Consider the following 17,692-nt stretch of genomic DNA (forward strand, 5'->3'; position numbering starts at 1 on the left):
AAAACGGCAGCGGACGTTTACAAATAATAATCTAGCTCATTAAAATATATGTCAAAATTTTACAATTTGCGCAAATTTCATGAATTTTTTATGAATAACTTTTGCCACGAAATAAAATCTTATATGGTTTATTTTTTTTTAAATTAATGGAAATTAAAAAGTAAAGAGCAGTAGTTGTGCATTTATAATTCCAAGTAAGCAATTTCAAATATCTAAAGTGATTCAAAAAAATCAGGCAAGTAGGATTATTATCAGGATTGGATTGGATTATTTAATTACGGCAAAGCACACGAGGGCTATCTGCCTAAAGGGAGGGATGCCTTCGTGGAGGACTTTCCAAGGGAAACTGGCTCGTATACACGTTACACATGGGGAAAACCACGAAAACGCCCATGCAGCCAGCCCGTTTGCGGGATTCGAACCTCGGACCGAACTACCAGTGTTCAGCGTCTTTACCGCTCGGCCGCTGGTGGGCTCGATTATCGTCAGGAGAAAGTCTCATTATCAAATGAGTGCCATTAAGTACTTGTTAGAAAATTAATAATAGTAATTCCTCTCCAATGATAGTGACTGAATACCAAGTAGACCAACTTAGAGATTTTTTCCAAAACAATTAATGTCAAAATTTTGTGGTGTATAGATATTTAAGAGAATGGTGTTACACATCACCACTGGAAGAGTGGTTAAAACCGCTGAATGCTGATAGTTCGATCTGAGTTCAAACGCAGGTGGACGGGTTCGCTGCTTGGTTCATTTTCCTGGTTTTCCCTACGTGTAAACATGAATACGAACCGGTTTCTCTTATAAAGTCCTTCACGAAAGCATCCCTTCCTTAGATATTTGGCTATCGCATGCTTTGTTATGTTCAAAAAACTTTATTCAAGCTGTTCTTGTGGCCGCGCTGTGGTGTACCATCTACATTTTCAAACGTTTTTAATGTTAAAGGCATTCCATCGATAAGTTAACTTTTAAAACCAGGGTAACATCATCGCTTTAAATGCGAGGGTTTGCCCTGCACCTCATTTAAATAGGAAACAAGATTTGTGTTACAGATAAGTCTTTCATAAGTATGAAAAGAAAACTGAACTCTTCCTTGTAAATGTTGCAGAATCATTAGGCCTTTTTTGGAGACGTGAAGAATGTGTAGTGCCCTCGCCGGGTTTCTAACTCCCGACTTGACCGCCCGAATAAGCGTCGAGTGTGCTTCCAGTTACACCACGAAGGTATGCAGAAAGGAGGAAGAAAATACCTTATATACTCCAACTTTTAAAGGACGACTGAGGATGAGGGGATCCAATCATCGAATCCTAGTGGTGACGAATTATCGTCCACGATCTTTTAGTTCGGGCGCCATTTTCAGAGCCATCAAGTTTTTTGAGTGCTGAAGACGTAAAAAATGTGCACTGCTTTCGCCGGGTTTCGAATTCCGGATCTCCCGAATTCGTGTCGAGTGTTCTTCCAGTTACACCTCGAATCCATGCAGGAAGAAGGAAGCTAATACCTTATAATCTAAATAATATAAAGTACTTTATAGTACTTTATAGTTTAATATAAAGTACTTTTTTAGCTTGCGGTTGCAATTCATCTACTATTTTCTGTAATGTATATTGGTGAATTATGTACCACTCTATCTACAATATTTTTAAAAGTGTGCACATATTTTATTTATATCTGTGATTAATGAAACATTAATCGAAATTTTATTAACTACACTAATCCAGTAAATAGTCTAGTTATGGTCGCAGGCTATGAGTGCGAATCAAAAGTCCAATTTAGTGCCAGATTTTATTATCTTCGTTATTTTCAATATTTTAAAATTGATTGATTTTAACTTTTACAGTTACTTGTTTTTCTGGTATTTGTTAATTGGTTAGCATGGAAATCGAAATAATATATTAAATACCCTTGAAGTCGCAAATATTAGTTTACAGTAGGGGCTGTCAAACGGAATTTCTGAAATTGTTAGTTAAGGATTTATTTTAAAAATTAGAACATAATTAATATTTAAAAAAATATTTTCTTGCATCAATATCATAACAAGATAAAATCATGTATATCACATTGCATGATTTTTCTACATTTGACATTTTAGCAAAACTACGCATCAGCTGTTGTATTTCTCTCAAAGAAATTTTAATGATGATAGAAATAATTGGTACTATTCCGTTTTAAGGACCATAAAAAAATTGCAGGGAAAATGGATGCGCAAAAGCACCAAATCTAGCAAACGCGCTCATTTAAACAGCGTGCCAAATCTAGCGTACGCGCTGATTTCAGATTTCGTAAGTTTAGATAGTTCTATATTTTTTAAGACACCATTGAAATACTAGTTTAATTTTTAAATCGTTTTTGATATCCTATGGATTTAAGAATTTGGAAATTGCCCATGACGAAAAGTCTGCAATAGAATTTTTCAAAGAAAAGGCATCATTCATTATAGAAAATTATGTTTGAACCAACGAGATGAAATTATGCTTTAGGGATAACTCAGTAGCGAAATAGCGATGCAGCCATCCACTAAGTTATGTTTAGCCTTTTTACTTCCTTGTACGAAGTAAAAAGGAAGTATTGTAATCGCGAAAAGCTTCAGGCAGCATATTTCAACGAAAATATCCCCTTTGACCGCTTTCGAATGCAATTTAACGCTGTTTTTGCGTGATATGTGTACGTAAGGACAGAATAAAAGACTCTTTTCCTCCAAAAAAACTAAAAAAACTGCTTTAAATTGAATTCTGAAGAGAATTTTTCGTGGCGTCTGTACGAACGTATGTACGTACCTGCGTACGTACGTATCTCGCATAACTCAAAAACGAGTAGCCTCAGAACGTTGAAATTTTGTATATAAGACTACTATAACATGTAGATGTGCACCTCGTATTTTGGTTTCAATCGGCCGCGCCAAACGTATATAAATATATTTATAAATATATCCACTCTGTTACCCGGCTCAGTGATCTCAGTTTCTTTACTCCTATACGTTTGTAAATTGTACATTTTTTGCTCTAAAAATGATTGAATTATGTTGTTTTTATCTTCCGGTTAAGGGTTTTATGCCTTTAGTAAATCTGTATGCAATATTTTTACAATTATCAACAATTTTAAAATTAAGACACAATAACACGCCGAATAAATACTAATTCAGAAGTCAAACAACAAAAATCAGCGTTAATTTACAAAATTTTCACAGGACTAGTTTCGATGGTTTTACCGAACCATCATCTTCAGCTGCAAAACCGCAAATGAACAAGATAGGAAATAATGTTTAGATAAGATAAGAAAGCCCGGACAAGAATAAGCAAGTGGCGCCATCTGTTGGCGAAACCAGAACTAAAACATAATTTCTCTAAAAGCCGAAGGCAAATTTGGATTGGAATTAGGATCGTTAACTAGAACAGAAAGATTTTTATGAATGTGAAATGCCTCTAGAAAATCCAGTTCTCCAATGGAAGATGTTTTTTGAATAATTTTGGCAGCAGAAAAATTGAAAGTGTGATTTTCGGACCAACAATGTTGAGCAACAGAAGACTTCTGTGTTTCCTTTTTTCTAACATATGCCTCATGTTCTTTGACGCGAAATTTTAAGGCTCTCTTAGTTTGGCCAATGTACATTAAACCGCACTGGCAAGGAATCCTATAAATACCCCAGGAATTCATATCCGGAATGGGGTCCTTGAGTATAGAAGTTGGAATTTTATTGATGGGAGAGTAAACAACCCGAAAGTTAAATTTCTGCAAAATATGTGCAACTTTATAGCTAATTGATTTCAATTAGCTATAAAGTTGCTAATTTCAATTAGCTATAAAGTTGCACATATTTTGCAGAAATTTAACTTTCGGGTTGTTTACTCTCCCATCAATAAAATTCCAACTTCTATACTCAAGGACCCCATTCCGGATATGAATTCCTGGGGTATTTATAGGATTCCTTGCCAGTGCGGTTTAATGTACATTGGCCAAACTAAGAGAGCCTTAAAATTTCGCGTCAAAGAACATGAGGCATATGTTAGAAAAAAGGAAACACAGAAGTCTTCTGTTGCTCAACATTGTTGGTCCGAAAATCACACTTTCAATTTTTCTGCTGCCAAAATTATTCAAAAAACATCTTCCATTGGAGAACTGGATTTTCTAGAGGCATTTCACATTCATAAAAATCTTTCTGTTCTAGTTAACGATCCTAATTCCAATCCAAATTTGCCTTCGGCTTTTAGAGAAATTATGTTTTAGTTCTGGTTTCGCCAACAGATGGCGCCACTTGCTTATTCTTGTCCGGGCTTTCTTATCTTATCTAAACATTATTTCCTATCTTGTTCATTTGCGGTTTTGCAGCTGAAGATGATGGTTCGGTAAAACCATCGAAACTAGTCCTGTGAAAATTTTGTAAATTAACGCTGATTTTTGTTGTTTGACTTCTGAATTAGTAATTTTAAAATTGTTTAAGTGCCGCTAAGCCTAATTTGATGGCGGCCATTGATGTTTACATTTGAAACAGGAGACTAGTGGATTTCTTGCCAATCTAGAGAAACTTAGCGTAGCAACAACAAAGATAACGCATTCATTTATTATTGCCAATTAAATCATGCTTAATCCTTTCTTGAATTTTTTCGAGAAAATAAGCGTTTAAGATTAACTTCGTAACTTTTAATACAGATATTTTGAGTTTTTATGTATTTTTGCCTTGTCGCGATGTGAGAACTGAATTAATTGAATGAGAAATACTCAATCGTCTGTGAAAAACTGTTTCTTTTTTGTTTTGTTTGCTTAATTTCTTTTATACATAGTTCTAGCTTTATTATAGTATTTGAATAGAACATGTGGCAACAATTAGATAATTCTTTAAATGATATAAATTTTGTGCATTCAGAGTTATAGTATGAACGAAATATAATACTGTTAAGTAAACCTAGCGCCAGATTGTCGCTATGGTAAACAAAGTGAATTTTAAAGAATGCATTTATTCTTTTGTGGTTTATGCGCTGTTGGCGAAGTATGTTTAATTCAGTCTAATAAGTTTAAATAAAATGCAAGAAAAAATGCGTATAATTTAATATTCCGTACAAGGAAGTCATGTGGTGTACACATCAGATTTTTTTTATATAAATTATAATAATGATCTGAAATAGTTATTTACTCATATGCTTCCATTCAGTTATGTTTAGCCTTTTTTATATAAATTACAATAATAAAAAATATTATATGAAATTAACCTTTCATCTAATTTGAAACATCAATCTTAAATAGTTATATACTATTATACTTCCTTTCTTGCGTTAGGGTTGCCGCAATTATTTTTGGCAGCACTGGCATCAACAATTGTTTGGGGATTTTTTTACGGTCCTCAAAACGGAATAGTACCAAAAAAGTTATGCATAATTCTTCATCTATTAAATACTATGAGTAATAATGAAGACATAAGCAGGATAGTTTCAGGAAGGGTACGTGGAAGGGAGGAAAGAGGAGAATCTTACAAATTAAGTAAGTATTAATATAAGTTAGATTTCTTATACTGCTTCATGGATTTGGCTCGTGGTTTTCGTAGCTCGTGTAGAATTGGGTGCCCTTTCGATTAGCGATAATTTTTTTTTTTTTTTTTTTTTTTTTTTTTTTTTTTAAATTTTGGCGATGAAACCTCATTTCTGGTTACCATCATAGTTTTAACTTTGTTTTAGCTTACTGATTGTTTTTTTTTTTTTAAATGAAAATAGATTGATGTGTACATGGACAAATTTTAAGGCAATGTGCAATACCTAGTTTGTGAAATTCTGGGATTTTTTTTAAGTGAAAACAGATTGATGTGTACATGGACACAGAGTTTGTGCAATTCTTTGACTTTTTATTTTGGTTTTGTGTAGCGGCCATCTTGAAATTGTGTCTTTCTGGCTCCGATCTTGGCGTCAAAAAAGAATCGCCAAGAAACAAGGGCACCCAATTGTAAACTTTTGCTATGGATTTTCATAAACAAAAAATTAATTTTCACTCAAACTGGATTGTCGCCAAAATTAGCAATTTTAATCATTTAGGATTCAAATGTCACCAAAGTCTTATGCGATTGGTTAATTTAATAATAAAATTCTTAATTGTGGCAGTCACAATGCACACGCGTTACGTTATTTTAAAACAAGTATTTAAAAAAAAATTCGGTAACTTAAAATTACTTTGCAAGATAACTTATTTAATAGCATTTACCTTAGTTAATCTTCAGGTAAAGAATGAGGTTGACGGCTTTGGTAAAATAAATATTTGACCACAATTATAAAGACGATAATCAATGAAATATTATAGCAGGGTTACTGCTGGACGATAAAACGTGTTGTCAGTATTATTCAAAAGTCCCCAATAACTGACGTTTTGCTTAGTTTTTCTTTTTTCTTTTCTTTTTTCTTTTTTTTTTTTTTCTTCCAATTTTTTGTTAAATTGCATTTTGGTTAGAGAAAGGAAATTCTTTTACATTTTTTTCATTTTTAATTGTTTTAGTAATAAAGTTTACCGATAATTATCATCTATCGAATATTACGTTTTTCTTATATCGGAATGGAAGCAAAGTGTAAAAACTAGGAAGAGGAATAGCATATGGAATAAATGCGTTTTTGTCTTCCAGCCACGTATGCTTGGACAGTAGTTACACAGCTCATCAAAGATTAATGCTTTTACTGTTCTTACGCCTGTTCTAAAATTTGTGTAACATAATAATATAATTTCTTCACTGAAAATTGTGAAATGATAAACAAATGCGAGTTGTCGAATTTATACCAATAATGTATGTGCATATATATTGTAGAATAGCATTAAAAATCGAATTGAGGCGTGATGAGTTTGTAAAACAAAACAATGTTCAGCATAAAGAAGTTTATGATACTCGAGAATGAATCCATCGCTTCACTTTTCCTAAAAACTTCAGGTTAGTTTTTCTCCGAATATAAATTCCTTGCGCATCAGGCTTCAGAATACATATGACATCGAGCATACGTAATATTTCGGAAAAAATTCTGTCTACATGAAATTTTATTGCAAAACGGAAAACATTTCTTACGATAATGTCGCACATCTTCTCACTTCTTGGTATATTAATGAATCGTTTCTTATCGCAAGGTAAATTCATTCATTTTTTTTCATTTCTTTACGTGTTTTATTTTTCTATATTATATTAAGTGTGTTTACATTCATGTAATTCTCATTAGTCATTCAGTTACTGATTTAAATTAAAATGTGGAAACTTAGTTTTATACATAATGACATTCAAGAAAAATTAAATACTAATAACTGAAATAAAATGCATACTTATGGGAAAAAAACCAAGGTTCCACCGAGATTTGAACTCGGATCGCTGGATTCAAAGTCCAGAGTGCTAACCATTACACCATGGAACCCACTTCCCATGCCGGGAATCGAACCCGGGCCGCCTGGGTGAAAGCCAGGAATCCTGGCCACTAGACCACATGGGAACACAATGTTGTTTTAACTAAATTCATCTTTGCCGTGCTACTGCTGAGTAAACATGAAAATACGTTTTGACTGTACAGTAAGAGAAAATTTCCACCTGTGTTTGATTACACATTCTCTGGTATTTTATAATAAATTTATGATAAAGGTGATAAATGTATGCAAAATTATTTACGAAAACGCATACCTTGAAAGTAACTTTTTTTTTTTTTTTTTTCAAATCTTTATTATTTATTTATATCATCTGTTTCTTACCCACACGTAATGAGATACATTCTGGTGAAGTCGGAGGTCACGTGATATAAGAACTGCTAGTGTTTCCAAGCAGTTCTACTAAGCTTGTGCTGTGGTAGATGTGTTGAAAATTCGGAAACTTTGTTTATTTTTAATTATTTATGAAGTTTGCATTTAATTTGCATTAAAATCTTTTATTATTTCATCCATTAATTAACTGTTCATTCATTTGGTTAGTATAATTTTGGTAACTCTTATATGTTATTGTTATGTTCACGGTACTCTTTTGTTCGCTGCTTTACCATGTTTTGATTGTTAATATTTATTTATGAATTCTTTCCGTGATCTGATAATTAATTCATTTATAAAAAATCAAAAATGAATACATAAAATCATGTTTACATAGATTTCTCTTCTACACTGAAAAGAAAGTTACTATAAATATTTTGAAGTCATAATTTTATCAGCTTAACAAGCAGAAGAGTAACTATAAATAGTTGGTATAACGATGCCAATGTTCTACGCAGTTCTAGATTAATATATAATTTTATACAACTTAAAATTTAATTTTTAGCAACTGACTATTATCCTATTGATAGTATATACTACAAATTAACACATTTTCTATACTATAATATAAATGATAAAAAGAAAATATAGAGATTTGTGCAATTAAGTTAACTGCAGTACTAGCTGTGAAACTAATAATTTTTCATAATAAATTTGTCTTCATTTTATAATAATAAATAATAATAAAGTACTATCTGTACACATTTTAAATATTCAAAAAATAAATTTGTTTTTAATCTTGTAAGTTACATAATTTATGTGCAACTTTTTTTATTTTAAAATCATGTAGCTCAAAAAGATTTTCAAGTGTATTTATTGAAAATATCTGCCATAGGAAATAGACTAGTGTAATTCTAATGCATATACCTAAGGCACATGTTATCTCAAACTATGGACTGACACAACCAGTGGTTTTCAAGGACTAAATATACATGCTAATTTAATATTTAAACTAAAATCTCAGCAATCTCCCATTAAAATTTAGAATTAATTATAAATTCTTATAAAAGCGTCCTTTTATATTAAAATGTTTCAGTATTACTGATGCTTCTAATATTACAGCTGTTGGTATCTTAATATCTACAATGGAAGGTATTAAAAAAGTTAACATTCCGATATTTATGTGTAGCCATTAAAAATCGATTACAACAGCTGAAATATTAAAACATATCCTGGTGAAATTAATAAAATTTTAGCTGCATAAAATATTCTATGACACTAATTAATATTAATAAGAGAAAATTGGCTTTGTATTTATGTTCTTGCAGATAAACAGATCTTTCACGAATTCGGCTATTTCAGTAATTTAGAACAACTATTCATGAACTAGAATGTGCTTACATTTCAAGGTTTGGAAAACATTATTCAAAGTCTCGGGAATAGTTTTCAATTAACTGATATACACTTAATTTTCTTAATAAAACTTTATTAATACTGGTAAGCATTAATTATAAATCTTACCTTGTTTTCTGCAGAAATTTGTACAGATGTTTCATAATTAATTGATTTCTTCATTTCGGCCTTAACGCAGCTTGTTATAAGTACCGTGCTATCCGGCATTACTTTGTTTATCCGGCATTACTTTGTTACTACAAATATTGTTCCCACGTTTTTTCTTGAATAACAAAAGACCCTTCTTGTTGACATCAAGGAAAGAGAAATCATTTCCAAACGTATTTTTTAATTTCTCGCAATAGCCATAAATTTCTATATTCGAAAAATCAATTAATTTCAGCGGAATATGTGCTATCGACCCATTGTAAACACAGCACAAGCGGATGTTGTTATTAAACCACGTGACCACATTTTTCCTCTTCTTCTCTTGCGAAATGTATCTCATTCTAAGCATTGTGTTCATAGACTGTATTTGGAAAGCCTGTTTACAAATTTTTCGAACGAATTTTCTGCTTCATAATTCATGTTTTAACTTAAAATAAACTTTATTACAACTATTTTAAATAACATATTTATTTATTGAAAGTTCTACCTAATGCTATTTCTCTAGACTTATCAGTCTACATCTTGATTTGTCGTAGATCAGGCGGGATTTTTTACAGTCAACAGCGGCAGGATTTAAACTCAGCCGCACTCCACAAGAATTAGGCTCCGACGATTTGTTTTTATATGTTTAAAATTGTTAATCGATATTTTTTGGAAAATTTTACTGATCAAAGCATAAGAAGCGTCGGTACTTCTATCATTACTTAAAAAGTACTTTTTGAAAATTGGCTCCTCAGTCTTGATATATTTATATATTAATATACCTATTTTTATTAAACTTACTTGATTCTTTTTTCTAGAATTCAAAATTTAGGCTTATCTCCTCGTCATCACACTCAACGCTTCGCAGCCCAGTTAGCTGAACTCTGCAATCATCGTGAAGCATAATGTTATTAAAAAACAGATAACAATGCTGTTTGGTTATTAAGTTATTAATATTTTTAAAAAATTTTAGATGTCGCTGCCTGATTTACACAGTTGGTCATTAAACTTGCAACAGCATGAAGGAAAGCAAATACAAAAAAGATATTTATTGTACGTAAACAGTATGGCATGAAAACAAAATGATTAAATTTTAAGCAGTTTGGGGGTTTACAAGGGTGCGAAATGAGTAGAAGCATTTGCCACCTCTGGAAGCTAAAACGGACTTTACCAGGTTAGGCATGGAGTCGAACTGGGCTTGGATGACAGAAAAGGGCAACTCATTTCATGCTGCTTCAAGTCTATGCCACATTTCGTCAACGTTATTAGCTGGAGAGAAGTGTCGAGCCAATCTCTCAGCAACCCATGATCAAATCTTTTCAATGGGGACAGATCAAGAAACCGTCCAGGCCAGGGCAGCAATCGAATATCCTATGTATAGAGGAAGGTCAGAAAACAACGTGCAACATGTGGTCTTGCATTATCGTTTTAGAAGATGGCGTTTGGCAGGCCTCGAAGATAGGGCACAACCACTGTACGTAAGATGTCAGAAATGTACCAATCTACTTACTAATTGTGTCAAAGTAACGCATCTGGTAGATGTTGAATGTAACCGACGCTAGTCAAAAAGAAGTACACTGCTGGCCATTAAAATTGCAACCATGAAGGAAAGCAAATGCAAAAAAGATATTTATGTACGTAAATAGTATGACATGAAGACAGAATGATTCAATTTGTAAGCAATTTGGGGGGCGAAATTAGTAGAAACAGCTGCCACACCTGGCAGCTAAAACGGTCCTTGCCCGGTTAGGTATGAAGTCGAACTGGGCTTGGATGACAGAAAAGGGCAACTCATTCCATGCTTCTTCAAGTTTATGTCAAACTTCATCAACCCTATTAGCTGGAGAGGGGTGGCGGCGAGTCTCTCAGCAACCCATGACCGGATGTTTTCAATGGGTGACAGATCTGTGGCCGTGCAGGCCAGAGCAATCGAATACCCAGTGTGCCGAGGAAGATCAGAACACGACGTGCAACATGTGGTCTTGCATTATCTTATTGGAAGATGGCGTTTGGCAGGCCTCGAAAATAGGGCACAACCACTGAATGTAAGACCTCAGAAATGTACCGATCTGCGTCCAAATTACCGTCGATCCGAATTAGAGATGTGCGTGTCATGTATCCAATGGCTGTCCAAACCATCACACCAGGTGCAGGGCCGCTATGCTGATACTAAATGCTAGCAGGCGACATGTGGCCTCCTCGGAACCTCCAGACACGTATACGGCAATCAGAATACTGCACGCAGAAACAGGACTCGCCTGAAAAGATGACATTATAACACTCCTGTATCCAGCTTTGTCGTTCGGCGCACCAGAGTCGCCATCTGTCTCTATGCTGCATTGTCAATGGAAGCCGAAGTAATAGTCGCCGTGCTAACGGTCCACGCTGCTGCAAACGACGACGCACCATACGAGCGAATACTGGGCGTGTTGCAAACATGCTCATTTCCTGACTAATGGTCCGTGATGTCGTTGTATTCTGAGCAAACTCCGACCTTACAATGCGCTTTCCGAATAAGAAATCCACTACACAACTTTTCTTTTATGCAGTGTTCTAGATGTCGTTTCTCCCTCCTGCGTCATCTAAATGCTCTAAAATATTAATCATTTGCATATCCTAAACTCTTCTTTATTTCATGTAATTTTGACGTTTTTCAAATCATTCCTTCCTGGTGTTGCAATTTTAACGGTCAGCAGTGTATTTCTCAAGCTGCCGTGTGTTGATAATCATATGTCTTTCCCAGTTGTATCATATCTGGTCTTCTAAAGGAAATGCTAATTCATTGACACAGTCATCCTAACGTTGATGGTAATTTCTTACTTAGATGGGGATAATTTTAACTTTGTTTCTGTTCACCCGCTCTGCACTATTCGACTGTGGTCGATAAGAAACCATTTTAAAATGTTTTAAGGCAACTACATCTTTCCTCGAAAATTTAATTTACGTACTGCTTTCAGTTATCAGATATTATTTTAACTGAAGCTGAATATTTAAATACACAATTTTTATTTTTATTTGTCAAATGCCAGTTACATTGGCCGTCAGGCCATTAAACTCCTTGTTTACCAATAGCGCTGAAATCCACAAGAAAAATTTGTCAGTGCTTCACACTCGTCCAAATGTTCCGCCGTCATTGGCCGTCCACTATTACATAAAACCCACAACGGCGAATCAGCCAGTCTAATGCGAAATAAATTATTTGTAGACAATGTCCCGTCAATAGTCTAAACGATGCAACCGCAACTGTTCGCGGGTGATCAGGAACAAATCTGGGTTTGTTGAGAGAACACTCCAAGGCTTGCCCTCACAGGCCCAAGTGGCAAAATCTCTAAAAGTCTTTTGTTAGCGATGTCAGAAGCTTAATAGAATGGAGGCTTGCACTCGTTTTTAGCTTCTGGAGAACCGTAACCCCTTTTTCACAAGCTTAAAGAAAGCTTTGAACCTTAGTTGGTTACCTCTAGATATCCACTTCTTTGCGGTTGTCAAAATCAATTCAGAAAAATAAGGGAATGCCTTGTCGATGCTCGTCTTAGGGTTTAAAAAGTTAGGTGGCTGGGAAAAAAAAGTCTCAAGTTCACAGCAAAGAATTTCCCCACTTCGCCTTCTTAAAATTCCACCTACTTTTCACTTTATTTACTAAAGGGTAAGAGGACTGTAATTCAAAACTGGTCGTGATCATAACGATGTCCAGAACCAGGATCATAAATGGCTTCTCTTCTTGCATCCCCAGCTAAATCAACGGTGGCTAAATTCAGATCGGGATTTGTACCATTTCCATTATAATGAATATAAGAAGGAATATCCGTGTTCTGGTAGATTAGTTCCAGTTTGGTTAATTAGGTCCTCCATTATCCTCCCGGATGGTTAGAATCGTTATAATTCCAGCGGGAGCTATGAGCATTAAAATCTCCACAGAGGATAGTTTTATTAAGGAAGGAAAGACCCTAGAAACTTAATTTATTATTGTTCGGTGGGTTATAACAAGCATAAATAGTGAAATGGGTTTTTTGTTTCAAGACGTCGATTTTGACCACCCAGCACCAATATATGAGAATAAGTCACTGATAAAATTGAATTTAGACGTCAATTTCTTTTTAATACCAACTAAGATTCCACTAGCACATTTATTTAAAAATGAGTCACCAACAATTTAGTGGAAGTTCTTTTGAGGAGAATTTTTTCTACCCATATTCAGAAATGATCAGCAATCACGAGCAAATATCTTTATTCTTTTCAATACGTAGGTTACATTTAATATTATACACGTAATATTGTTACAAAATTTCCTGCCTCTAAACTTGCTTGGTACTTTCAATTTTCAAGAAAGAAGCAAGAAGGAACCGCAATGAAAATTTATTTCCATTTAGATTATCATTTGATGTAGTTTTTATAAGGTTTTATTTAGATCGCTCTTGCGTTTGTCGCTAAGGTTTCCGTCATCGATTTTTAAACTACTTCCTGATAAGTTATAGGGCACAAATTTTACACACGCACTGCTTGTGTATGAAACTACAATGAGGTAAAGCGAGTTTTCCAAAATTTGATTTGGAGTTTTTTAAATGTAATGTTAAAACGATTTTTTGCACCTATCTTCGTTTAAAGAATAAACTATAAGGATCTCAAAATTTTATTTTTTTCGCCATCGTATAGAGTAAGGAAAAGAATCATTTTAATGATATTTGTAGGAAGGTTTTAGTATAATTTCTTATTTTTTGGGGATCGATTTCTATCGAAAATCGCTCAATTTTTTTTCTGCTATTTGACCTCAATTATTTTAAAATTTCACCATCTAAAAATGTATCAGGTAGATAGAGTGAAGCTTTCACAGATCACAAAACAAATACTTCACCCACTTCTGAAACAAAGATGATAAAAAAAATATTAACTAGATTATTTTCAGCATTAAGAAAACGTATGCTGCAGTAAGAAGCAGAGGAGGAAAATTATCTTTTCTTTTCCTTGTTCATTGCTTTGAAACATCGTTCAAGGATTTTTTTCTCCTTACGTCACTCCCCCAGATGCAAATGATTAGTTGCAAATATAGATACTGGAATTATTAGAGAAGTTTTTTGTCATCTAATAAATGTTATTCCTCCTCCTTTTATAAATAGACTTTGTATTTGCAATCCTTTTCATTAATAGAAAAAAACATAATTATAGACTGATGTGCGTTTAAAAGTATTTGCAATGAAATCTACAGTGTCATTTAAATTTTTCCCTTTCGTAAGTTTATATGCATTTTTGACTTAAAAAAATTTAAAAACTAAGAAAACCAGTTGTAAACTGATGAGCGTTTAAAAGTAGTTGCAATGAAATCTATAGTGTTTACACTTACTTTTGATTTTAAAAGGTGGTTTACTTAGTGACTTTTTTTTTTTTTTTTTTTTTTTTTTTTTTTTTTTGTGCAACATAATATTCAGTTCTTTAAAATTACAACATCTAAAAATGTATCAGCTTTAATCCCTTACCAGTTTCATTTTTCTGTCATATTGTGACCAAAAGTAAGCATATTTATATAAACAGTTTTGTATTAAAATCGATTACATAAATACAAAGCATCAGTCAAAACTGTTTCATGTATTGTATTTATTAATTTAAGAAAAATTTTAATTACGGCGAAAATAAGGTATTTTTACTAAAAGTTGGCTTTTTTCTGACAAATTTGTTAAACTAAGAAGATCACTTTACAGGAGATAAGTGTTAGGGAAAAAACATGCATTTTTTAAATATTTACATTTTTATTTCTTTTCAAAATTTAGCTTTGGTATGATACATTTTAAATCATGGAGATAATCAGAATCCAGGTTCACAATCGGGACAGAAATATCTGATTTCTTTTCTGACACGTTTTCGGCCATTATTCCTTTTCGAACAGCACACAAAGCCAAAATGAAAAACAGTAAAACCTGCCCTTGAACTAGTTTTATAATTCAATCTATTCTGGACTAATAGAGACATTTATTAAAAATACTGTAAAGTAAAAAAAAGTGAAAAATCCGGAGAAATCAGAGGATTGGTGTAGACCAAGCATTGTACGGCATATCAGGGAAGTCCTCATTCACGGCAGCGGAACGGAGCTCGAGGAAAACTGTTAAGTAGTTAAAGATTTAGAACCTATAAAAATAACTTTGCCATCTCTTAAAACTAGAATTATAGAAAAAATATTAGTTAAGCGACTTTCTAAGCTTTGTAAGCTAATCGCGTTTTTATCAGCTCCTCTTATTCATTTTACTAGTTCATCTTATTTGGGACTGTGATCAAAACTTTGTCATTAATTTTTTAACTATTTCTTGAGTAGCCATGGACATCAAAGCTTGCACGCATACTCATTGTAGACGAAAATACAATGTGATGAAGTGAATGTCTCAGAATTTGATTTTTGATTAATGTGATTTTTTTTCGCACATATCTTTGTGAAATGAGCAAACTAAAACTCTCAGAATTTTATTGTTTGCTCCATCGTATGGAGCGGTAAATAATCTGTTAAAGGAAGTATATGTGAGATTTTTAGCATGATTTCTAATTTGTTAGAAAAATCTAACTATTTTTTTTACAATTTCACTTAACAGAATAGTTGGAAGTAAAGGAGTGATGAGTCATTGTTGAAAAACATTTTTTCAATTGAATACTTTGGCCCATAATGGGTCATTGAGATTTAAAAAAATTTTAAAATAAAAAGTTTTAATGAAAGGAGCTTTTATTTAAGCCATTATAAAATACTAATGAACTAAATGGAGAAACATCACTTATCCTATATTTTAATGGGAAAAGAGATTGACTAATTTTCTTTACAAAATCCACTAATAGTTTTATATCACGAATTGCAAAATCGTAGGCGCCTAAATAACAAAGTCTACTAATTTAATTGTATTGTCAAAAGTATAATCCATTATCTTCCTAAATTTGTTATTTATTTATAAGTGCCCTTTGCTTTTATTACTCAAGATTTAAAACTGTAAATGAATTTTGTAAAGCTAGTTATTTCATATTTTGCTCTCATTAAACTTCATGTCCTCCTTTTAGTTCATTAATTATTTTATGAGTTTTAAACAAAAGCTTATTTTATAAAAACATTTAATTTTTTTCTTTAATTCTAAATTAATTTTCATTTTGTTTAGCTTTTTGGCAACATTTGCACATAAAAAAATTCTATCATGAAATATCAAAAGTTTTGGAAAGTAGTATATTTAGCAAAAGCTGATAATGTGCCGTTGTTCTGTTAATAGCCTTGATTCCTGGTCCCAAATCAAATCGTAAAGTTCGAAAATGTCGTGACCGACTTGAACCGTCGATGTTTCCCGATGTTTGCTTTATTTGCAGAATTCTGAACTGATAGTCATGATTACGAAACGAAACTGCGCATGCGTGTGATTTAGAACCTTCCATTGTAAATATTGACGTGTCTCTTGACTTAATACTGAGGCGAATCTTCCTTTTCCTTATTTGCACAAAAATATATGGCGCTTAAATACATCACATGTTTTGTGAAAATTTGCTAGGGAAAATGCGAGCTTTCCATTTGCGAGAAGGTGGCGATACAGCGAACATTCCAATCCTACTTTTAAACTACTTTACTCCTACTTTTAAACTATAACTTTTGCATTTAAATTGGCATAACTTTGTGGTCTTAGCGAAATTGGTGAAGAAATATGGGACAGGGTTAAACTCAAAATCTGACTGTTAATGAAACTTGAGAATATTTATCGCAGCTTGAATCAGGTGTCATTATTTTGAATCAGTTATTAATGTGCTCTGATGCTGTTATCGGAACAATTTGATGAGGTGTTGGCGTATTTTGCCCCAGCTGCTGAATGTTTAAACGTTAATATAAATACTTTATCTCCACCGTCACAATGCAAAAATAACAAAGTATAATTTACTATTTTTATTAAAATTAGTTTTAAGTGAATATTGAATTTTACCAACTTTGAGATACTTTTTTTGAGAATGAAGTTTTGAGACAAATTTGTTTTTTCACTGCAGGGAGAGACTTTCGACTGGGACTCTAAAACTCAAGGCTATATTTTAGGTACTTTTTATTATGGATATGTCGTTACTCAAATTTCAGGTGGTTATCTTAGCAGAAAAACTGAGCTGCAAACGGTTCTTTGGCGGATGTGTACTACTGTCGACAATCTTTGCTCAGCAAGATCTCGTGTTGGCGTCTTGACTGTAATACGAATCCTGCTTGGTCTAGCTCAGATAAATAAACATTACATAGCATTGGATTAAATTTTCTGAAAATACTGTGTTGCTTTAATAACAATAATATTATTAAATTTAACATAATATTTCTAAATAATTTCTTTCTCAATTAAGTCACAGTTGGCAGCCACTAAACGCAGAAAATTCTTGGCAATGGCTAGTCAGCAGAGAAATTAAGGCAGAGGAAAAAGGCAAGGGTAGATTTATTAAACTTTGGAAAACGGCATTACTATTTTTTTTTTAAATTTTATATTGCAGATGTTAG

The 17,692-nt window shown here is 33.0% G+C and overlaps 2 non-coding genes across 2 annotated transcripts; both read right to left on the bottom strand.

The window, feature by feature from the left end:
- Nucleotides 1–7,292: 7,292 nt before the first annotated feature.
- TRNAQ-UUG (transfer RNA glutamine (anticodon UUG)) lies at nt 7,293–7,364 on the bottom strand. The gene has a single exon. It is a non-coding gene; the product is annotated as a tRNA-Gln (tRNA).
- Nucleotides 7,365–7,367: 3 nt separating this feature from the next.
- TRNAE-UUC (transfer RNA glutamic acid (anticodon UUC)) lies at nt 7,368–7,439 on the bottom strand. The gene has a single exon. It is a non-coding gene; the product is annotated as a tRNA-Glu (tRNA).
- Nucleotides 7,440–17,692: the final 10,253 nt, after the last annotated feature.

This window comes from Stegodyphus dumicola, chromosome 8 (genome assembly GCF_044657685.1).
Source record: "Stegodyphus dumicola isolate Sdum_Otavi_A_Nest chromosome 8, ASM4465768v1".
Lineage (NCBI taxonomy): Eukaryota > Metazoa > Arthropoda > Arachnida > Araneae > Eresidae > Stegodyphus > Stegodyphus dumicola.